At 34.5% G+C, this 25,490-nt stretch overlaps 1 long non-coding RNA gene across 4 annotated transcripts; it reads left to right on the forward strand.

Moving 5' to 3' along the window:
• Positions 1 to 20,934: 20,934 nt before the first annotated feature.
• Positions 20,935 to 25,190, forward strand: LOC121254055. Of its 4 annotated transcripts, none has more exons than XR_005938559.1 (4): positions 20,935 to 21,217; positions 22,369 to 22,485; positions 22,958 to 23,018; positions 24,808 to 25,190. It is a non-coding gene; the product is annotated as an uncharacterized LOC121254055 (long non-coding RNA). The 4 variants fall into 4 exon arrangements; XR_005938556.1 differs by having other exon boundaries at positions 24,844 to 25,190; XR_005938557.1 differs by having other exon boundaries at positions 24,849 to 25,190.
• Positions 25,191 to 25,490: the final 300 nt, after the last annotated feature.

Here is a 25,490-nt window from a genome sequence, read left to right on the forward strand (position 1 = left end):
TAAAAAAATATGACTATGTAAGCTATATTCGATTCACTAAATTAATTTTTGATTCTCTTTAGCAGGCAAATTGTACCCTAACTGCCTTGCCCTCTCCACTCTCTTCGTCATCACCATTGCCTCCCATACCCATTCTCTGAAATCTCAACATAGATTGCATGCATGCATCGCGTTATGATCCCTCCACCTAGATCATGATTTTTTGTTTTTTGGGGTTTGAAGATTCAAAATGCCGGTGAACTCAATACTAAAGAAAACGGCGTACCAAATCATCAATGACGAAGTCATGCTGGATGGGAATCCGAGGCTGAACCTGGCGTCGTTCGTGATCACGTGGATGAAGCTGAAGTGCGACAAGCTCATCATGTCTTCTGTCAACAAGAACTACATCAGCACTGAGCTCCAGGCATGTCCTCTCCCTATCAGAAAATCTTACAACCTTTTTAATTTTTGCACTTTTTCGATATTTCTTCAATCCTTAAAAAATCATCTTTCTTTAATTTCTCTGTCTCTCCTATGCCAAGAGATCGACAAATATTATTGTCTCAGATGGACAATCAACCAGGCCGCCGAACCATGTTGCTTCAACATTTGTTTCTCTCTGAACTGCTGAAGACAAATATTATTTACAGATCCACCTTCTAGCCCCCAAGGTTTGAAAATCCTTTTTTCTTGAAAGGATTTTTGTTTTCCAAAGTTAAGGTTCGTTGATGTAGTTAAAATCATAAAAGCATGGTGCAGAGTGCTGGCATTCTTTGAAAATCATGATGGTCTCTATGTTTAAAGTAAAATCGTGTGTCTTTCTGCGGTGATGTGGGTTTTTCTAGTTGGACTTGGCGGGGATGTTTTATTTTAGTTTCTTCTGTAAGTGGATTTATGTATATAATTAAGAAGTTCAACCAAAAAGGTCCAAACTTGCAAAGGTGTTTCATTTTCTATGCACTCGTCATAAGTTTTCCAGCATCAAATGATCCAACATTCTGTCTTTTAGTGGCTATATTTATTTTTTGAAAATTTATATACGATTGTTTTTAACAGTCTTTCAGAGAACGATTGGTTTGGTTAATTTTCAAACTAAAAAGAATTCCAAGAGAGACGGTAAACAAGAATTTGGATTGACATGATCAATCTTTATGTGGCCTTGCATCAAAAACTCCTCTGCTAGACAAATGAAATCTTTATGAATGGCGAAATTAATGAAGTTTATGCGTATTTGTTGGTTTTAGAAATCAGATTGCAGAAAAATAGTGAAAGCAGGGAAGAAAACAGGGGAGAACTTCAACCAACTATTATTTGATTGATTCTGATGTTCTGCCGTTTACAGTTCACCAAAATACATCTTATATGCCATCTTGAGAAAAACAACAATTAATAACATATTGTTCCAAAGTAGAGTAATAAATTAGATGACTAATAGTAGCAGAAAAATAAATATAGTTTGTATAGAAAACTGCCTCAGTCTGCAATACTCCTCCTTGATGGATTTTCTTCAACTCCAAGCATCAAACGCAGCTTCTGAAATTTGTCTCTAGGAAGTGCCTTTGTAAAGATATCAGCCAATTCTTCTTCTGACTTGCAATACTTCAACTCAACATCTCCATTAGCTATTACTTTCTCTAAGATAATGATACTTAATAGCATGTGCTTGGTTCGGCTATGATAAACTGGATTTTTTCCCATTGCAATTGCTGATTTATTATCACAGAAAATCTCAACTGGAAGTTGTTGCTTTGCTCCCATATCTTCAAGAATTTTGGTCAGCCATATAGCTTGATTTACAGCATTGGCAGCAGCAACATACTCTGCTTCTGCTGTAGATTGAGCCACGGAACCTTATTTTTTTTAACCCCATGAGAAAATTCTAGATCCCAAATTAAAACAATAGCCTGATGTACTCTTCAAATCATCAATAGAACTAGCCCAATCACTGTCAGTGTACCCAATTAATTTTGAATAAGAACACGGTTTGAAAGAAATACCATACTTCAAAGTTCCTTGAATATATCTCAACACTCTTTTTGCAGCACCAAAATGCACTTGACTGTGATTTTGCATGAACCTTGACAACATGCTTGTAGTAAACATGAGATCAGGTCGAGTAGAAGTGAGGTATAGCAAGCTGCCAATCAAGCTTCTGTAAGAAGCCCCATCAGTTAATTTTCCCCCATCTTCTTTTTTAAGTTTTTCATTTGCAATTAGAGGAGTTGCCACTGGTTTGCAATCAACCATATTGAACCTCTTAAGTAAATCTTCAGCATACTTCTTTTGAGAAATGAAGATGCCATCATCTTGACATACTTCCATACCAAGAAAATAATGCATTAAACCCAAGTCACTCATTTCAAAAGACTTCATCATCTCTTGCTTGAATTCTTCAATCATCTTTGAGTCATTTCCAGTTATGATTAAATCATCAACATATAAGGAGACTATGAGCAGATTTTACCTTTGATTTGAAAATAAAGTGTAGGTTCACTCACACTTTTCTTGAAGCCTTGTTCACCAAAGTAACCATCGATCTTGCTATACCATGCTCTAGGTGCTTGTTTAAGCCCATATAAAGCCTTTTTTAATTTAAGCACCTTGCCATCTTCCTTGTTAAAACCCTCGGGTTGCTCCACATACACTTCCTCTTCAAGTTCTCCATTGAGGAAAGCTGATTTAACATCAAGTTGAGAGATCTTCCAACTTCTTTGAGCTGCAAGTGCACAAATAGTTCTTATAGTATCTAATCTTGCCATAGGAGCATAGGTTTCATTGAAATCGATTCCAGCCTGCTGTGAGTACCCTTTAGCAACTAATCTTGCTTTGCATTTCTTTAATGAACCATCAGGATTAAGCTTCCTTTTGTAAATCCATTTAACTCCAGTGATTTCTTTGCTGTCAGGACAAGGAACAAGCTCCCAAGTATTGTTCTTTTCAATCATCTTAATCTCCTCCTTCATTGCATCAACCCAAACTGATTCTTTTACAGCTGCTGCAAAGCTTTTAGGTTCTAAAGACATATAATTGCAAGATTCATAGATTTCATTCAAAGGTCTCAGCCTTCTTGGAGTTGTTTCAGGAGTAGACTGATCTGAGAACTCAAGGTTACTGTCAACCCTTTGTTCTGAAGTTGGAGTTGCTGGTTGACTGTCATCATCATTTTCCATTATTGTCTCGGGTTCTTCAATTACTGGTATGGTAAGTGGCTGAGTTAATTCTTCAGCTTTCTCCCAATTCCAAGTTGAATACTCATCAAACACCACATCCCTACTTGTAACCAGCTATTGTGATTTTAAGTTGAAGACCCTATATCCTTTGGATTGAGAGCTATATCCAAGGAAGACTCCCTTTGCTGACTTTTCTTCCAACTTGTGTCTTTTTTGTTCAAGGATATGCATATAACAAATGCATCCAAAAACTTTCAGATGCTCAGCAGTAAGTTTGATCCCACTCCAAGCTTCAATGGGAGTTAAATTTTTCACAGCTTTTGTAGGACATCTATTCAGGAGATACACAACTGTGTTAACAGCCTCAGCCCAAAATTTTTTCTGAAGTCCTTTTGCCATTAGCATAGACCTAGCCATCTCCATGACAATCCTATTTTTCCTCTTCGAGACTCCATTTTGCTGTAGAGTATATGCAACAGTCAACTGGTGTTCCAACCCTTCATTTTTACAAAACTCATCAAACTTTTTAGAGTTAAACTCAGTGCCTCTATCACTTCTCAAAGTTTTGAGTTTTCTACCACTTTGGTTCTCAACAAGCAATTTAAATTTCTTAAAAATTTCAAGTGCTTCTGATTTTTCTTTGAGAAAGTACACCCAAGTGATTCTAGAAAAATCATCAATAAACAAGATGAAGTACCTGTTTTGACTTTGTGAAGGAGTTCTCATAGGACCACATAAATCTGTATGCACAAGTTCCAAAACTGTTTTGGCTCTCCATGCTTCTCCTTTTGGAAAGGATTCTCTATGTTTTTTCCCCAACATGCAACCTTCACACATGGCCATATTCTGATCCAGAAGAGATAAGTTTCTCATCATATTTTTTTTTATTTAACAACCTTAGTGCATTAAGGTTATAATGTCCAAACCTTTGATGCCATAAGGTAGTTTCATCATTTTTAACCACAAGAGCCTTCGGGTATTGCCAATAAATAGGAAAGTTTCTCCCATTTCCCATCTTCACTTCAGCCACCACATGATTGTTGTTCTTTATATCATAAATAGTGCACTGATCATCTTCAAAGTGAAGGGAGTATCCATTTTGCATCATCTGTCTAACACTTAGCAGACTTTGATCAAGGCTTGAAACTAGCAACACATCATTTATAAATCTGGTTCCCCTTTTGGTTTCTAAAACTACTGTGCCTTTCCCACTTGCCTCCACCATATCACCATTTCCGAGTTTGATTTTTACCTTAACAGAATCATCAATTCGAGAAAATAGACTTGAATCCGGTGTCATGTGGTTGCTATAGCCACTATCGAGAAACCATTCCCTTTTTTGTTCAGCAGCCACTTGACAAGCATAAAACAACTGCTCTTCCTTATCCTCTGTGAAATTTGCTTGTTGGTTCTTGTCTTTAAACCTACAATCATTTTCTCCATGGCCAAAATTTTTATAATTTGTACACTGAGATTTACCACGATGAAAGCAATTTTTCTCCAAGTGATTAGTTTTCTTGCAAATACCACAAGGTTGAAAATTACCTTTTGTAGCAAACTTTTTCTGATGACTCTCTCCATCTTTTGCCTTGCCCTTATACCCCTTTTTGAAATCCTTTTGCTTCTGATTTTTGAGATTGACTTTCAACTGAAATGCATTTTCAAGAGTAGCTTCATTCCTACTGTCAAGCCTTTGTTCATGTGCTTGTAGAGAACCCATCAGTTCAGTAACTGAAAGTGTAGAGAGATCCCGAGATTCTTCAATGGCAGCAACCATCGAGTCATATTTCTCAGTTAAACTAATGAGGATCTTTTGTACGATTCTCTCATCAGTTATGTCCTCTCCATAAGCCCTCATTTGATTAACCACTTCAATGAGTTTTGAGCAATACTCTTTGGCAGTTTCAGAATCTTTCATTTTAAGATTCTCAAGCTCCCTTCTCAACCCTTGAAGCTTAATAGTTTTAACTTTGCTATTTCCTTGAAACTCAAGTTGTAAAATTTCTCATGCTTGTTTAGAAGTTGTAGCTCTCATTAGTCTTGGAAATATAGATTCACTTATAGCTTGTTGCAGAGTGAATAATGCCTTTGCATCCTTCTGTTTTTCTAGCTTGACTTGACTTGAATCTGAACTACCACTACTTGAGCTTTCACTGACTGATGGAATTCCAGACTCGATTACATCCCATAGATTAAGAGACAAGAACAAAGTCTTCATTTTTATGCTTCAGTAGTCATAATTTTCACCAGAAAAAATAGGAATTGAAGTGGATGAACCAAGGGCAGCCATTTTTCCCAAGAAGATCGAAACGTGCTTTGATGCCAATTGTTGGTTTTAGAAATCAGATTGCAGAAAAATAGTGAAAGCAGGGAAGAAAACAGGGGAGAACTTCAACCAACTATTATTTGATTGATTCTGATGTTCTGCCGTTTACAATTCACCAAAATACATCTTATATGCCATCTTGAGAAAAACAACAATTAATAACATATTGTTCCAAAGTAGAGTAATAAATTAGATGACTAATAGTAGCAGAAAAATAAATATAGTTTGTATAGAAAACTGCATCAGTCTTCAATAGTATTGCTTTCTCTTGTTTGCAGGCATTAGGTGAACTGGCACGGAGAGGTTTGTATTCGCAACTCATCTTAATTCATCTCAACTCATTTAATTACTATTCATTACTATTCATCAACTTTAACTCATAAATCTTACAACTATTCACAATTTATTTTAACTCATCTCAACTCATCTTCGAATCCAAACGACACTAAATATTGCTAAAATGGCACAATTTGTCTTTTTCACCTTTATCTATTTTTAAATGGGTATTGCTTTATCTTGTTTGCTGGCATTAGGTGAAAAGATTTGGGCTTGTATTTGGCATGGAGCCAGGTGGAAGTGAGGGGAAGAAGAATCTGGGACTATTTTTTGTATGAGTCTTAATATTTTTTTTTAATACATTTAAAATATTTTTTTTAAAAAAATAGACCAATACATTTAAAACCACTTCCTTAACCATTAAGTAAAAAATAATAAATAAATAAATAAATTTGACTAGCGGTCAAATTGAGCGGTCATAGTGGGGCGGCATAGTAGACTTTCTCTTTTGTATTTGCTTTCAAACTTGGGTTTGGTTGTGATTCCACTTCGAGCAAAGCTCATCATACAAACCTATACCATTGGTCCATTAGTTTTTTTTAGTTGTAAGGAATTGTAGACACTTTTAGACAAAGACGTCCAAGATTTATGTTGATCTGCAAATTTTGTATGGAATTTTTCGAGACATTGTATTTCTTGTTTTTAAAAAAGTTTTAGTTATAGTTTTGTATTGTAAGGAAAAAAAAGACCCGGCATGTCAGCGTGCTTTTGTTGCTTGGTGTAGATCCCTTTTAGATAAGCACGGTTGGAAAGTAGCAGTCGTTTTATGTTGATTTGCGGATGGCTTTCAAGGGCTCAATAAATGAAAAATCTGAATATGTTTTTTAAAAAATAATAAATATAAAATATAAAAAAAAATTGGGTTGACCCGAAATGTCCGGATCGACTTATTTTTTTGTTGTCGGGTCGGATCCAAACCCATATTGGATTGGCTGGGTTGCACCCCAAATCAACAGTAACAAGCTTAAATAATTCTTTTTATTTTTTTGATGAATAATGTTAGATATTATTATAGAGTGGACAATCATCGTGCAATCCTTTTAAAAAAATGTAGTTTATTATTAAAAAAATAATTTTTTTTATGTGAGTCCTATATTTAATTTTTTTTTAAATAATTGTGCATCACTTACACACTCTATGACATTAAATATAATTTTTCATTTTGTATTCTAAATTTATATTTATTTAGATATATTTGTTATTCTTACTCTTTCTTCAAAACTATAAGGGTGGCACTGCAGCTACCCAGAATTTCTTTCCAATTCTCCCGACAAGTGTATTTTTTTTTTTCTTCTTTTTTTCATATTTTAATGTATTTTTTTAATCATCTCAAATATTTTTTTTAAAAAAATTCATAATATCATTAAAAAAAATTTCTTAATCACTAAGTAAAATACAAAGTATTGTAACCCATTACCAGGACCCACTATTGGGACACTAGGAATTTTCCAAACTATAACCCATATTATAAAAATCAAATTTTCGTATTTTTGTTAATGTGAGTAGATAATTTTTTATATCTTTCAATAATATTAAAAAATGTCATTTTTACGAAAAACTTAACTAATCTTTATTAACAAACATACATTTTTACAGTGTCATGTACGATTTCAATTCCCTAATAATTAGATACTTTTATATTTTTTATTTAGAATTTAATTATATATTTAAATTTCCTACTAATTTTTAAAATTTAACCATTACAAAATATTACTGTTGAAAAATTCGAATTTTGACAAAAAATTATATTAATCTTAAAAACGTAATAATTTTAAAAATAGGATGGTACCTGCAAAAAGATAATTTATTTATTTTTTTCAAAATATTCGTTAGAGTAATAGTTCAAAATATAAGAAAAAAAGATAAAATAGTAAGTAGTTAAGATTGTAAAGGGAAGTGAGAGAAAAGAAAATAATAAAAAAAATAGAGAAAAATTATTTTAATAGAATAGAGAAATAATAGGAAATGAGATGTAGGAGATTTTAGAAATATGAGTAAAATTTAAGAAAAAAAATTAGGAAAATATCATTTTTAACTAAAATTTAAAAAAAAAAAAAAATTGTTCATCCCAAAGTGGATGTGTAGGCATTTGAGTCCGATTGAACTCCAACTGCAATCTGTCACCTCTAAACAACTGTCGAGCCGATGGTTGGCCAAACATCTTTTTATCTGTAAATTTGATCAAGTCCAATGTCTCTTATTTGTTTTCATTGTGATAGTCAAGCTACATTGTCAAGCGTGTATAGCAAGTCGTTCAATGGGAAAGCAAGACATATAAGTCTTCGACATAACACTGTGAGTCAATTGTTAGAAGAAGACATAATCACAGTAGACTATGTAAAGTTAAGTACAAACTTTGCAGATCCTCTAACAAAGGGCCTAAATAAGGATCCGATCCGTAAGACATCGCTTGAGATGGGTCTAAAACTTATGGAATAGATCACTAAAAGATGGCAAACCAACCTAGACTTGGAATTCTAAGTTATAGGTTCAATGGAAAAAAATAAAGTCTTATTAGTGATGGTAATAGCACTGAATTAGACCATCATTAAAAAAATTATTGTTTAGTGCTAGTCCTGCAGTAAAAATGAAAGGTTGAGTATAACTCTTAGTCAGTTCGCATAAAATGTGTTTTTTATGCAAGAGCACCTAGAATAACTCTACCTATGTGAGTGTAAAGTCAGGCCACTTTTGTCGGGGTTTGGTAAACCACCTATAGCACTTATGAATTTGGGATAACGCGTATGGCCTTTAATGCGCGGCTATAAAATAAAAATAGAAATATGTGTTGATATGTGTTGGTTTTTGATTTTATCACAAGATATAATAGTTCAAAGACATCATGTTTACTATCATATTGATAAAGTTTTGAGGATCATACACTGCATGGAAGTTCAAACCCAAAAGGTACTTACATTTAAGTGTCAACATATAATTTTAATAGCAGGTTTTTTGAAAATTATTATTTATTATTTAAAATAAGTAGGGGAATGTTGGATTATTTCAAATTTCCTCCAATTTGACTTTGACTTTTTTTGAAGTTTTCCTCTAGTGTATTTTTTGTTAGTCCCATATTGAAAAGACAATCAAACTTTTAGTGGTTTATAAGTGAATGAATTTCACAATATATAAATTAGAATATAAGGGTAGGCACAAAATAGTAGTGGCCCGCACGCGCACACGCATGCACGCACAACGCATTGACGCTTTAGATGCACTTAGCACTTACGCATCGTAGCAAGTGACGGAATTTTTTTTAATTCAAACAAAATTATATGTTTTTCATTTCTTAATAGTTTTTATTAACCGTCAATGACAATTATTTTCACACATTTCTAATATAAACCGTTTTATTTAAAATTTAAATGAAAAAATACAATTGTTCTACTATTACATCTTTTAGAAGTTATAAGATTAGTGTTTAGAATTTGCAATATGCACACTATATAAATAGTGTTGTATCCTGAGAACAAGATTGTTGATTCTCTTTTGCATAACTCATTTTCGTGAGTATGAGGCAATATTTTTCTAAGAAAAAAAATTAACAATCGCCTCATTGTCATCTACTCTTAAATCTCTGTTTGATTTTATAACAGCTCACAATTAAAAATTAATTTTTTTAATATAAGCCTCACATTTATCCTTTCTATTTTCAAAATGTGTGCAGTGAAAATATACACGTTAAGACTATTTAAGTCATGTTCTTAATATTTATTATTTATTTAATATTTCTCAAAATATTTATTCTGACATCCATAAATGTTGGTGAGCAAACTTTATATTTATATCTCCTCAAATTAAACTATCAAGCGAGAGCTAATCATTTTTCTTTTTGGATTGAACATCTGGAGTCAATCTTCTAGATAGAGAAAAAAATGTTGTAGGACTTTCAACAGCTATTTGCCTTGGTGTTAGCTGTGCCAAAGCGGAGGAATTATCTGTTGGAGAGATTTGTGGTCAAAACTAACAAAACCTCAAAAATGGATATCCAAGCTAATTGGTATCATTTTATTGTGGAATACAAAAAGGAGGCAGGAAATAGTGTTGTTGATGTATTCTTAAGAAAAAGGTAGGAAGAAAAGACTACCCTTATGTTGATCACCTTCCCAACAGTGGACTAGATAAAGAATTTGAAAGCAATCTATGCCACTGACCAACAAGTGCACTCTTATCTCCCTCTTTCAAGAAGACAAGCTGAGTAGTGACTATGCATTATGGGCGGGCTTCCTTACATACAAAAACAAGTTGTTTATTCCCAGCATGAGAGTTTAAAAACATGCTACTATAGTTACCATATAGTAGTCCTTGGAGAGGTTATTCTGGGTATGATAAGGCAATACAGAGGGTTAGGAGGGATTTCTATTGACCAAGACAAAAAATGATGTGAAGAGATTTATTAGGGGTTGTGACCTATGTTAGAGGGTTAAAGTCGCTAACACTCACCCTAGTGGCTTACTACAACCACTCCCCATACCATATCAACCCTGGACCCCTATCACTATGGATTTTGCGGAAGACCTACTCAATTTAAAAAGGTTTAGCAGCCTGTGGGTGGTCGTGACAGATTCATAAAATACAATCACTTCTACCATCTCAAACACCCTTAGCCAAGGATGTGGTTGATCTCTTCCTCAAGACTTAAAACTATACAGATTGCCTCAATCAATAATGTTTGACAGAGACAACACCTTCACCAGCTATTTTTTGCAAGAGTTTTTTTCTTCTCCAAGGAGTTCAGATGTCGCTCAAATACAGCTTACCACCTCCAAACAGATGGTCAAATAGAGACTATAAACAAGACCCTAAAGAACTACCTACGTTGCTTCACAAGGATAGACCAAGTGATTGGTCCTTATGAATACCACTGACCGAGTGGTGGTACAGCTCTACCCCACACATGTAAACTAAAATCACCCCATTCGAGGCTTTCTATGGCTATCTCTCTCCTGGGCTACTAGATTATGTACATGAACAACTAAAATGGAAGCTGTGGAATCCACTCTATGTTCTTAAGACTAGATCTCCAAGTTACTTCGACACAACTTACTCAATGCACATAATTGTATTAAAAAGTACTCTTAACTTGAAAGTAAAAGATCAAGAACTCACATAAGGGTACTAGTTTACTTGAGGCTCCAGCCATATTTTGCTCTCCGTCCTGGACCTCAATGTCATTTGATGAGTCCTTCAGCAATGTCCAAACCCTAGATTTTTTTTCTTCTTTTTTTTTTTTGTGTTTAATAATCAGCAACAAATAAAATAAGAATTTATAAATTCATATTAAGGCATGGATATTAATTTGTTAGGATGGATTTTTTTTTTTTTTTTTTTTTTTTTTATCTCAAAAAGAAAGAATTTACTATGTTGATGTTGGAATTGACCAATTAGAAGGTATTTCCACATTTGATAAATCATAACAAAACTAGATCCACGTTTGTTTTGAATTCATTAATTAAAAAATAATAATGTTATTCTAAGACCTCTACACTATATATTATTTATATGATATAATTTAGTTTGAAAGATATTTAAGTCACATGAATTGTATGCTCTAGACAAACTGACTTTAGAATATAATAAGGCATTGTTTGGATTCAAAAGACATATCAATTCATCTCATCATTATAATATTCTCAAATTTTCAAACAAAATACAATAAAAAATTCAATCTTTTCAAATCCCAAAATAAAATAATATTCTAACAGTATTTTATTCAACTTTAAATTTTCATCTCAACTCATTATCCAAACCTCCCTTAGAAAATTAGAAAATTAGAAAATAAAAATAAAATAGAAAAATAGAAATAACCAAAATAACAACCAAAATAAAAATAGAAAATTATATTTTGTGAAAAACATAAAATAAGAAAGAAATAATTTGAATGATTCGGCATTCTGGTCATAGTCTTGTAGAAGGATTGTAAATTGGTCGAAGGAAGATACTTATACTATACCTACTGATAGTTGGGTCTCGACATGGGTTTGATACATTTTTTTTTACTTAATGGTTAATAAAGTATTTTTTAATAATGTTATGATTTTATTTTTTTTAAAAAAATTAAAAATACATGAAAAAAAAAAGATAAATACACTTATCGGGACATTTTCTCGAGACATTCTATAGGTAGCTGTAGTGCCACCATTTATCATAATTAACTTTAAAATATTTTTAAAAGGCGGTAAATATTCCGTTGCTAATGATTTGTACTTATTTTTAGAATTAAAAGAGTTAAAAAGAAATTCTCAAGACAAGCTATTACCAGTGATCGCCAACTTTAGCATGCACAATGAGTTTGACCCCTCTACTGTAGCCATTAAAGGACCCTTACCAACCGAGCAACCCTTATTCAACTCGGGAGCAAATCACTCCCCACCGAATGCTCTCCCATCAGTCACACAAGGGTTTCAAATCCTTCAACTGTTGGCGAGCCAATTTTGTATAAAAGTATGATGGAGTTGGCGCTGCAGGGATTTACTCCAGGATTCCAGATCCCTTTTCCATCGGCACTCGATACTGAGGCAGGGAATACACAGCGGAGTCAGATAAAAGAAGCGGTGACCAGCTTCAAGAACTAGCAGGCCCACCGAGGCCCATCAATGCAAAACCAACAAGCCGAAATGGGAAAGCTCTGGGCCCAACCAAATCAACCCATCGTCCAAGAAGTCCTCCAATCGCCCAACGTCTTGTACATAATGCAAGAGATTGAGAAGCCCTTGCGGCACATTCCACCCAATCAAGCCAGAAGCAAGATCATGGATTCCGCCCATCAACAAGCCTTCCAATCACTCAGAAAGGATAAATAAAAAGCACTAAAGCCGAACTGATTGTCAAAACAGAGTCAGCAACAAAGAGGCATACCGTAGTGACCCATGAAGATAGTCAGCAAGCAAAACCGAAAATGCGAAAAATATCCACGACCCCTCAGCTCAATCCAATGCGAGTGCCGCAAAACCGACCAACGAGGATGAGCTATTGGCTCTTATGATGCTGGAGATGCAAACAAAAGCTTCTGGAAAAAAATAAAATAAAAGAAACAAAAGAACATATCAGAGCCTTACGACAGGGCAACGCATTAACTTCCAGAAAATTCAAAAAAGCTGACGAGGCGGCTCAACCATGCCTCCCCTGCTCCTTGAAGACTATGGTAAAGAATTGCAGGGGTTTAGTTTGCCCCAAGGCAATGAGAAGTATAAGGACAAATATTAGGAAATATAATTTAGATGTTGTATTTTTGTCGGAAACCATGGTACTCACTGAACGCACCCTATCCATTATAAATAGTCTAAATTTTCATCATTTTGTACATTCCCCCCCCCCTCCCCCCCCCCGGCGGCATAAAATGGAGGTCTTTTGCTATTATGTCGATTGGGTGTAGATGTAGAACCAGTAAATGTTAATATGAATGTAATATCTATTTTAATTTACTCTGATCCTTCTAATCACCCTTGGCTAGCAACCTTTGTTTATGCTCCAGCACAGTGGCAATACAAAGCAAAATTCTGGCAACTACTAGAATCAATTCAACTTTATTTTCCCGACCCTTGGATCTGCATTGGAGATTTCAAAGATCTCTTACATCAAAAGAAGATAGCGTTGCCTAGTAACATCTTCCTCAATTGGTGGACTAAAAAATTGGATGGCAACACAAGGCTTAATAGACATTGGCTATACGGGGCCACCTTCACTTGGACAAATAACCGTCATGGTAATACTTTAATCAGAGGAAGGTTAGACCGTGGAATAGCAAGCTCGAAATGGAGACTACTTTTTCCAGATGCAGTCATTCAGCACCTCACCTCCTTGGCATCAGACCATCACTCACTTCCACTAAACACATCCAAAGCTAACAGGAGCACAACATCCTTCAAATTTGAAGAATTTCAAACTCCAGAACCTTCAAGTCAAATAATAATCCAAGAAGCATAGTGCAAGCACTTCATTGGCAATCCAACTTAAATTCTCTGTAGCAAAATTAAAGTCACCAATAGGGGTGTGAACGGTCCGGTTTTAGACAAAATTTAGGACCGAACCAATAGGTACCGGTTTTGCATTTTTAAAAATTGATTACGCACCTGTTATCCTCCTAAACCGATACCTCCGATTTTACCGGTTTCCTGTCCAGTCTGGTCCGATTTTTCAATTTTTTTAAAATGTAAGTTTGTCATTAAAAATCTGTTTATAAAAAAAAAAAAAATGCTTTAAAAAGTCCAATTACATTCAAAGCAAAATACGAAAAATAAATGAGACCCATTACATAAAAATCATTAACAATTACATAAAAATCATTAACAACCCAGTTTTGAATATATGATTATTTCAAAAGGAACCATATTTTGTTTCGGCCATTAACAACCTAGTTAATCTTTTAAAACCAAGCTTAGATTCTTAGGCTTTAGTCATGAAAGTTTCTGAGAATCACAAAAGCACAAACACAATCTATCAATCGCACAAACACAATCTATCACTCACAAAAATTTCGGATTCAAAAACTCTAATAACACAAACACAATCTATCAATCACAAAAATCTTAAATTTTGGATTAAAAACCCTAATAACAAACACAATCACAAAACCCTAATGATTCATATCAGTTTTCAAAATAATTTCAAATAACTTAAATAAGTGAAATGAAAAAAAAATAATAATGAAAAATTACCATGAGGAATCAAAGCCGTGAGCTTACGATATGTGCGACGGTTGGAGAGGGGAGGTGCGGTCAGTGCCGAGACTCAGAGAGTGTGGCAGAGAGACAGAGATGAGAGGGCACTGGGCAAAGACTTAGAGGCAGAGAGGTGGAGAGAACTTGAGGCAAACTAAGAGGCAGAGTTGCAGAGAGGCGGAGAGTGAGGAAGAGAGGGGCATCGACGAAGGGACTGGAGGATGCGAGAGAGGCTGTTAGTGTTAAACTGTTGAAAAATGCTACTTGTACACGGGAGGGGTACCCCCCGCGTACCCGGGAGTCCACGTGAGATTATTAAAACGGTGTGCTTTCGTCAAACACTATCTTCGAACTAGCGCCTCCTCCTTCACTCCACACGTAATCGGATCCACGGTCTTCGAACTTTCCAGAATTAATAGCACCGCAGCTCTGTTTTTGGTCCGGATCTTTGCCAAGGCCAATGGATCCCTCACCTGCAACGATGCCCTTGCCGAGGGTCCCTCTTGCATATTCGTTGGCCCTATCGAGACCACCAGCCAAGAAACCCTAGAAGCTCTTTATCGTCAAGTAGGTTACAGTGGTTCTCTTGATTTCTTAGTAACTTAATTTTTTTGATTACTGACTCTGGTTGTGTTTGGTTGATGAGAAAATGTTAAGGAAATGAATTTCAATCTTTTGATATAATTAGCGATTTATTTGGTTCATGACTCCTCATACCTACTAATGTTATTTGGAATTTAATTCCTGCGAATTTCATGTTTTTTGTGGTTCTTGGTTTCGCTGTGAAGCTCAAATGCTGAATTTGCCTGTAATTCATGTAGGCACGGGACGCGTATTACATGGGGTGCCAAAGATCAAGAAAAATAGAAAAAAAATGCATAAAACAGAGCATCCCACAACGGCACTCACTTGACGCCCGTTGCTCAGATGGCCAAGGAAGACAGCACGAAGACGATGAAAAATGATGAAGACGGACATCCTCGCTTTTCTTTTCTGAGAGCGCAAATCTAGTTGCTGAAATCTAAAATTCCAGTTTGGCACCTAGGTCTGAAATCGAGTTTTCTTCCGTTTTGTTTTTTTTTTTGTTTTTTAATAATAATATAAAACTGACGTGGCTAGCCACGTCTGATGATTTCGCAACGGCTACCCGAAGGCGGGTGTAGCATAATTGTAAACTGTTATGTGCGGCACAGTTCTTGGAGAGGGGGGGGGGGATCTAAGGTTTCTGAGGGAGGGGGGTTGGAAACTAAAGCCTTCCGAGGGGAGGGGGGAACGAATTCAACAAAATCTGAGGGTTTTTTTGGGGGGGGGGGGGGGGGGGGGGAGGGGAATGACGTTGTTTCTTATAGTGATTTAATACCATATAATATATATATTGTTATAGTGATTTAACCTATTAAAAAAAATTGTTATGGACTTATAGTGATTCAATATAACTATATTAGTATAAGTATAACTATAGCCTATATTAGACTGTTAGTATAGCTATATATTAGGTATTAGTTATATATTAGTGTGACTATATAATAGTATTAATCCTAGACTATTAGTATTAGTATATATATTAGTATTAGTTATATATTAGTTATAGCTATATAATATATTAGACTATATAATAGTATTAATATTAGACAATTAGTATAGATATATATTAGGTATTAGCAATTTAACATAGTTATATATTAGTATTAGTTATAGTGATTTAGACTATAAGCAATGCTACGTACAGTCCTCAAATGAGGACTATATTGTAAGCTTAGTTAATTTTATCTTTAATTTTTTTTAAAATTACAATAATATCCTTATCAAAATGGTACTTTTTTTTTTCATTTAATGAAGGGCTTGCACATACAATCTCCAAATGGGGATTGCAAATAGAATTTCTTTTTAGACTATATATTAGTATTTGTTAATTGTTATAGTGAGTTTAATTTACTATAACTATATTATTGATAGACTATAATGATAGTATTAGTATAGTAATTTAGTATTAGTATTACTATATCATTATTTTATATGTGATTATTTAGTATAGTGATTTATATACTAGTTTGTACATAGACTTAAAGTCTATTACTAATAGTAATAGACTATTAGACTATTAGTACTAGGTCATAAAATGTAAATTGTAATTAATATAAATTATATACTAAAATATATTAATATTGGTGTTACTAATCTACTAATGTCTTATGTACTTATAAAAAAGTATATATATATATATATTGATAATTTATTAGGCCATCAAAATTTAGTAATAATATTTGAGGGTTTTTTTTTTGGTTCTTACTTCTTATGATAAAATGTTATTAATTTAATTTATATATTTTATGTTTAAAGCATATAATCACTTAAATTTTCATCTTTAAGATTAAACTTTTATTTTATAAATTATAATAGCATTATCTTATATATAATTATATTAATAACATATGATCAAATAAATTACAAATATTTATATTTAGGATTAACATTTTATGTTATAGTTTATAAATTATAATATGAATACTCTATGATCAAACATTACTAATATATATAATGTTTGCTGTACTGATATATGATATATAATTTATTATATATAAAAATTTCATATATAATTATATATTATATATAAAAGTTTAAAACCCATTTAGATAATATTTTGTATAATATATAAAATTAATTTTTAATTTTTCTTATTTTTTTCACAACCGGTTCTGTCCGGTTCTGGAAGCTACGAACCGAAGCTAGATTGGGTTCGGCTGGTTTTCATAATATTGGAACCGATCCCCGACCAACTGGTCCGATCCAGTTTTCCGCTTTAAATTTACACCCCGAGCCACCAAGGAAGCTCTCAAGCACTGGAATAGAGTTCACTTCGAGAAAATACAAGTCAACATTCAGAAAATCGAAAGCGAGCTTAACGAACTACATTGTAACCAGTCGAATCCACAAAGTTTATTAAGAGAGAGGCAGCTTCAAGCTAACCTACAAAACCAGCTGAAGAATGAAGAAACTCTATGGTGTCAAAAATCTTGAATCAACTGGCTCACTACTTAGGACATGAATACAAAATTCTACCATCTTACCACAACGATATGAAGAATAAGCTACGGGATCGACTCCATCCAAATAAGCCAAGGTAACTGGTCAATGGATCGAAATCTTATTGACTCATCTTTCATTAACCATTTCAGGTCTATTTACACTTCCACCAGACCAATCATCCCGGAAGATTTGGAGAATTTGTTTGAAAAATAAATTATGGACGAGGAAAATATCTCCTTAACAACGCTACCCAATGAAGCAGAAGTATACGGGGCATTAAAGCAGATACCAAATCACAAAGCATTGGGTCCTGATGGAATGACATCTCTATTCTACAAGCACTACTGGCTGATTATAAAAAAAGAAGTTATAGCGGCAGTCCAAAACTTCTTCCAAAGAGGGAAATTCCTGAGACAAATAAATCACACCAATATAACACTTTTCCCAAAAATCGCCAACCCATGCTATCCAAAAAAAATTCGCCCAATTAGCCTAACCGCACCATTTACAAAATCATAACAAAAATTCTGGCGAATCGACTTAAGCAAACTCTTCCCAATATCATCTCACCTTTCCAAACAGCCTTTATTCCCGGGCGTAACATCAAAGAAAATACCATAATCGTCCATGAGCTATTTCATAAACTCAAGAAAAATACGAGAAGGACTGGTCAAATGGCAATCAAGATAGACATGGGAAAAGCCTTCAACTGCATTGAATGAGATTTTTTATTTATGGTGATGAAGGCACTGAGATACAGTAGGACTTTGATTAATTTAATCAAGGAATACGTAACAACAACATCCTTTTCAATCCTCATCAATGGCTCTTCCCGAGGTTTTTCTAAAACTCAAAAAGGACTCAAACAAGGTGATCCCATCTCACCATTCCTCTTTATACTGTGCATGGAGGTGCACTCAAGATTAATTGCCAGATCTGAAACTACCAAGAACATGGAAGGAATCAAGTTAAGTTGAAATTGTCCCCTAATATCTCACTTACTTTTTGTGGATGATTTAATTATTTTTGAGAAAGTAGAGGAGAGCAATGCCCAAGCCATTAGCAATAACTTGGAGAAATCTCAGGAGTGGTCAGGCCAGAGAGTCAACAAAGAGAAATTGTCGATTTACATCACAAGAAACATCAACCAAGCCACACGATCGGTGATCTTGAAAGAAAATTACAAAGAGCTGATGGATAATATCAACTGGAAACTGGAAGGCTGGAAATCAAAGCTTCTATCACAGGCAGACAAAACAATGCTCATCAGAATAGTTGCAAGCATAATTCCCGCATATCAACTGTCAACACACCTTCTACCAAAACTAGTTTGCAAATCGCTAGACACAAGCTTAAAAATTTTTGGTAGGGCACCAAAAAAGATCAAAAGCACAAAGTGTATTTTAAATCATGGAAGTCGATATGCCAACCAAGAAAAGGAGGACTAGGCATAAGACTAATGGAAAATATGAATTTAGCACTTCTAATTAAAACAGGATGAGAAATAAGCCAAGCGAGTCAAAGAATGTGGCACTCACTCCTGTCAAAGAAGTACCTAACCTCTACCTTCTTCTGGCAGGTCAAACAAAAAAATGTCTGACTCAGTTTTGTAGAAAGGAATTCTGAAGACAAGGGATCTATTGGAAAAAGGTACATTCTTTCAAAGTTTTAATGGAAGATCAGTCAGGTACATTCTTTCAAAGTTTTAATGGAAGATCAGTCAAAGTGTGGTCAAACCTGTGGATACCAACTCTAGAAAATTTCCGGCCAACACCACGGGACCAGAATATAGAAACCACTCCCCCTTTGCAACTTTCTGATCTGATTAACCAAAATAACCACACTTGGGATGTACAAAAACTGCATACCCACTTTGAGCAGGAAAGCATTAAGGAAATTCAAAAAATCCCACTACCTCAAACCAGCCAAAGAACAGATTGTTTGGCCTGGATAAAAAGCCAAAATGGAAATTTCTCTGTCAAAATAGCCTACCATATTACAGCTAGACCTGCAAATTCTCCGCCGCCAAGTTTCCTAAGCACATCAATGGGAAAAATCTAGAAGCTAAAGATTCATGATGTCCACAAGCTTTTTATATGGAAAATCATTTGGAATATACTACCAACAAGAAGTCGGCTGAATAGTTATATTCCAAATTTGCCTTCCACCAGTTGTCCATTATGTGAAGATCAAGAAGAAACAATGCTCCATCCCCTTATGGAATGCCCAATGACCAGAATTTTATGGAGCCAAAGCAGTTGGCCTTTAAACCTCTCTTCATTGGCTATTGAAACAATTCAAAAATGGATCTCGACCATAATCAAACTCGAGTCAAAGTTGGGGCTAAGCACCCAAGAAGAACACCCATTCCAAATCTTTGCAGTATTGATGCTAGACTTCACTTGGCGAATGAGGAATGACGTTGTTCATAACAATTCCATTATTTCTCTAAAGAGGGCAGAGGAGCAACTGGATTTTTTCTGTCAAGAAAATTTACAGGTGTGGAAAATCAAGGCAAAAGCTCAAAAAATGATGAAATGGCAAACTCCGTCAGAAGGGCATATAAGCATATCTTTCAATACAATAGAGAGGGATACTTTCTCCACGACATCGGCGTTAAGCCAAAATTCAAATGGGGATATTATAGAAATCTCGACGGAAAAAAATCATTCTACAAATCCAGTGCAGAAGCCTACGCAGCTCTCCTTGCAACCAAAATGGCAAAACACTTGCAAAAGGATTTTACAATCATGGAAGGCAACTCACAATTCGTAATCTCAACAATTCAAGGTGAAGATCCAACTTGGGAAATATGACCTATCATTGAAGACATTGCTCAAATACGGAAAAATCAGAAAGGCTGGAGCGTTAAAAGAATTGATTGATCTCAAAATCGATTTGTGCACTCAGTAGCGTAATTAGCAGTGACCAACTTTGTTTTTTACCACATACCCGTTGATCATTTACATACTTGTATTTTATATATTGACAATGGGAGGACCCTCCCTCTACTAGTATGTCATAATTTTATTTCATGATAAGCAATATTGATTAGAAAAAGAAAAATTGTATTCACCCATTTAACTCTCCAGCGGCTGAATAATAAAACTAGTTACCGTGGCTTTAATTTGAATTTTAAAAAAAATCCAAACAATAGCCGTTTGTGATCTTCCAATAGTTAAAGAACACGAGAGAACATACGGCCGTCCCCATTTCCCCTCCCCGACGTTCCCGCACGCATATATGATATATATACGCCTGTATATTTACTATTCCTCACAAACAAGTAGCCGTTCGGGGATAGAGAGAGAGTGGTGGTTTATTGTGGCTCACAATTCAACGGAGAGAATGGTGGTTTTCACGGCGATCAAGACGCATTCGATGATCCAAACTGTAAGCATTGCAATAAATCTGTTACTGGTCTGATTTGGACCTGATTTTAAACGTGGCGTTGCTCTCTTCTCGACGGTTGCTTGATTGAGAAGACAAAAGGTCCTAACCTCCCTCATGTAAAGTCTTTTGAACACCAAATCTTCCGTAATTTCGTTTATTTTTATCATTGATTTATTATATATTTAGTCTTTTAGCTTTGGGTCCTAGAAAGACGGCATCTGTAATGGCTGTGAAGGAGAAATTAAGGTCAGCCTCTTGGCACTTTTTCCGGTACATTATTCTTGGTGGATGAGATTTATTGGTGCTCAGGGTGATCATCGAAGGTATGTCCTGTATCCTCTAGTTGCTAGTAGTCTTTTAACTTTGAGTCGTTTGAATTTAAATCATTTTTTTTTCTTTTCTTTTTTGAACTTATCAATCTATCGATGTAAACGCTTGTCGTGGAGCATGTTGAATTGGATGGGGTGGGGACTGTTGTTACTCTAGTTCAGAACCGTGCCATGGAGCGCTCTGGAATCGTGGTGTTACTCTACTTATGCTTCTTGTCTAAATTCTTGATGAATTTTATCGCTCTCCCTTTTGCCTGTCGTTCTTAAAACACTTTATAAGCTATCTTGGACTATGATGAACTTCTTACTTTGTGTTGCGAACACTCTTCTCGAGTTAGGTTCTGCATCAGATATGTGAAGATAAATTTGAATGAATATAATCATTGGTTGATAGGTTGGGGTCTGCTTGTGCAAAGTCCACATACATTGATTAGTATACATCATATCGAACCAACTCCTCAAATAAAAACCTAGTTCTAGTAATTGTGCATGACCTCATCAGATAGGATAAATCTGTATGCTTGAGTATTTATATTGGGTTCCTCATAAGACACGCCACCCTGGAATTGTCCTCTTAAGTTGGAAGGGATGGGGGCTTATGGTCTTTTAACTCTAAATATTCTGCATGCTCAAGTGTTTCAATTGCAAGTGTATATGCTCTTAGCCTACTCTGGTTGAAACCATATGAGACTCTTAATTTCTGTAAGATGATTGCCTACTTTTTTTTAAGTGCCTCGTTAATAATCTCAGTGAACTTTGTTTAGGTTAGGTAGTCTTGCAAAAATGCAAGTGTCAAAACTAATTCCATTTTCTATAAATAAATTCATATGTGAATCATGTTAGAGATGACTTGTCTGGTAACTGGTGATTACAAGTGTTCTAATCCTTTAATCATTGTTGTTCAACCATTTTTCCAGTGTCTTTCAGCAGTGAATACTTCTTGCTGATCTTTTGCACATCATAATATGTTATTCTTATTTCATTCTTCTTTTTAAATGAGATAAGAAAGGCTAGAAAGGCAGCCAAGTTAGAGCCTGCTCTGTCTACAGAAGATACTTTGGTACATACCATGCTGGTACTAGAGTGAGATTCATGACTGCTCCCACTAACATTTGGATCCTTTTTTTTTATGAGATTATTTGCAGCTCTCAACGCTCCTTCATGGTGCTTCGTATCTATGCTGATGTATGAAGGGCAGAAAAATTGTTTTGGGTAGATATCTCTCTCTCTTCTAGTTGAACTTGAATCACTTCTTTCGTAAGGTAAGGTGAATACTTTGATTGTAGATATTGGGTTCAATGCCCTTGTATAATTTTCTATATGTTAGAATTTGTCTGGTCAAATATTTGTTACTTTGATCTTGAAAGATAGTCGCTCTTTGCATTAACATTTATTGACAACTGCATTATAATAATTACTGTGCTATCAAGGCATCAACAGGTATTCTCATTAGAAGTTATTTTGTCTCTTGTGAGTCAGCTGTCATTAACCATTAGATTTATTTTTATTTGTTTTTCTTTCTATTGTTTTAAAGATCAACAGCTTTGTCATTTTTCTTAGTTGTTTGATACTCGCGTTATATGTGACTCTATCCTTCATGAACTATTGGTTGATCAGCTTTCATTTTGTGTACGGAATCATAGTCATACGCTAATTACTCATCTTCAAATTAGTTCTTTGTGGTTATGTAGGTTTTGGCTGATAGTGTCTATTTCCCATGTTGGTGTGTGATAGGATGGCAGTACACAGGTTCTGACAATGTGGCAGTGAAGTTTGTAAAGATTGATGATAAAAGGTAAGTGTTACGTTTATATTTTGGATTCAAGTCAGTTGGAATATTCAGGAATTTGTTATCGATGTTTTGTTCTTTGAAACATGTATTTACTATGCATATATGAGCTGCTTTTTTTTTCCTCTCTCACTCGTAGTTAATTTTTAAGGCATGTTATGCTGTTATATGGTAGTTCCTTAAAGATTGCATTTGTATATAGTTCTCTTTTTATTGTCAATCCACTGAAAATGATCTCAAGAAAGAAATTTTTTCTAATTTATTTGTGGTTTTTTCTTTCAGTTGTGGTTTCGAAGCCTTTAAGGTTTTTGAGATGTAGAGAAATATTCCATGCCGCAAATTTACTTTTGTATTTTTGGTTTTCATGGCCTCTAACTACTCCTTGTTATCAACTTCTTGCACTGGTAGTAGTATTATTCCTTTTTGTTATTGATTAATTTTATTATTTAGCAATATTATTTGATGTTGATTAATTTACTTGTAATGCGTATGATTATTATTAATCTTATGGAAAAACAAGAGTTGAAACCTGAGAGAACTAAGTGAAGAGAATGTTAGTTCAATGGTAATGTATGGAATGCTCGGGCATTGATTGAGAAGGGTTCCGTAGTGAACTAGCTCATTCCATGTCTAATTCAGAAGAAAGGACAGAAACAGAATGAGACTCATCAGGAAGAATTAGATTGTATAATTTGTTGGGATTTATTTACTCATTATGGAGATTGGAGAGGGCATTCTCCTAAGCACTGTGGGAGGTTGTTCGAAGGAAATCCCTGAGCCCAATGCAACCGAGTGATTATATCAAATATATAACTACCTATATACTAAATACGTGTACATACCACACATATATACTAATTATATGTACGAAGTCATATATATGATAAATATAAACAAAGTAGTAAGAATTATACTTTGTAGTTAGTTAATTATATGGATAATTATAACTAAATTTGTTTTAACTAAATATATGTATATATATATATATATATATATATATATTTCTCTTGCTTCTTCTCATCTTTCCCCTCCTCCTCATCCTTTTACTACTGTTACTACTCTTTCCCCTCCTCCTTCTCCTCATTCCTTCTAGATATACTATCCGTATAGTATATTTTTAAAGATTAGTTTTTTTTTTTGTTAGAACTTAGAAGTGTTTAGAATTTTCGAATTCCTTTCTCAATTCTGAAAGGTTTTAAATTTTAATCGAGCAAACCTTGATTAAAAAAATAATTTAATCAAGTACACTTGAGATTTGTAGATGGTGCCTTAGGCATCTGCAACCTCGATTGGATAAGTTTAGTGGCTAGCCTTCAACTTTGATCCAAAGGAACTAGATGCTTTCTAGGTCTGTAGATGACATTTTGTACTCACTATTTTTTCTTTTATAACTATTTACAGGTTTCAGGTCTTCATTCATGAAGACATTTCATTTTGATGCTAAGATGAAAGGATGCAAAAAAATTGTTTTAGGTATTTTAATTTCGCTTTTCTAGTTGAAATTATAATTATCTTTTACGGTATATTTTAGAATTAGCACCATTCTAGTATTTTTTATACGATGAGATATATTCGGCGATGGTGAAGGGTAGTTACACACTTTATACTAACAACTTTCGACAACTATATTATGACAAGACAATTGTAGTATTCTGCCTAAGAAATAAGCTGGTATATTATGTTAGAAGCCTTATGTCTCTTTTGAGCTTGTTATATTGAACTTTGACCTTTTATATTGTTTTGATAGCTATGAACATCAAACTATGTCCTTCATTATTAATAACTCTTCCACAAGTTGTAAAATTTGTGCCTCTGTAGATTTGTCTAATAGTGTAGGTTTTCCATGCCAGTTGATGTTTCAACAATGTAGAAATGAACTTCTTAAAGATTTTTGACAAAAGGTACTTGCTTTTATGTATTTTATCAAGCCAAGTAAACATATTTAGATTTTTATTGTTTACCTATTTTGTATTCTTTTGTTGTTTATTTGTTTTACGTTCTTTGTGAGACATTATTTATACAATGCATATTATAAGGTGTTTTTCTTATAGTCAATTAGTGCTAAAAATAATATAACAACACGAGTTTCTTATATTCTTTCTATTACTAATTTCTCCCTCTCTTCCAATCTTCCTACTCCTCATATCTTCTTCATCATCCTCTTCCTCTCTTCGTCCTCCACCTCATCTTTTTCTCATTGTCCTCCTCCTTCTCTCCTCCTTCTCTCATCCTCTTTTCCTCCCCATTCTCTCATTCTTCTCTCGTCCTCTTTTCCTTCTCTCTTCCTGATCATCCTCTTCCTCTCTTCCTCCTTCTCCTCATCTCTTCCTCATTGTCTTCTTCCTCATCGTCCTCCTCCTCTCCTCCTCTCTTTCTCATCATCCTCCTCCTTTTCTCTTCCTCCTCTTCCCCTCTTCCTCTTCCTCCCTCCTCCTCATCTTCTCTTCCTCCTCCTTCTCTCATTCTCTCATCCTCCTA

The sequence above is a fragment of the Juglans microcarpa x Juglans regia genome, chromosome 3D (assembly GCF_004785595.1).
Source record: "Juglans microcarpa x Juglans regia isolate MS1-56 chromosome 3D, Jm3101_v1.0, whole genome shotgun sequence".
Classification (NCBI taxonomy): domain Eukaryota; kingdom Viridiplantae; phylum Streptophyta; class Magnoliopsida; order Fagales; family Juglandaceae; genus Juglans; species Juglans microcarpa x Juglans regia.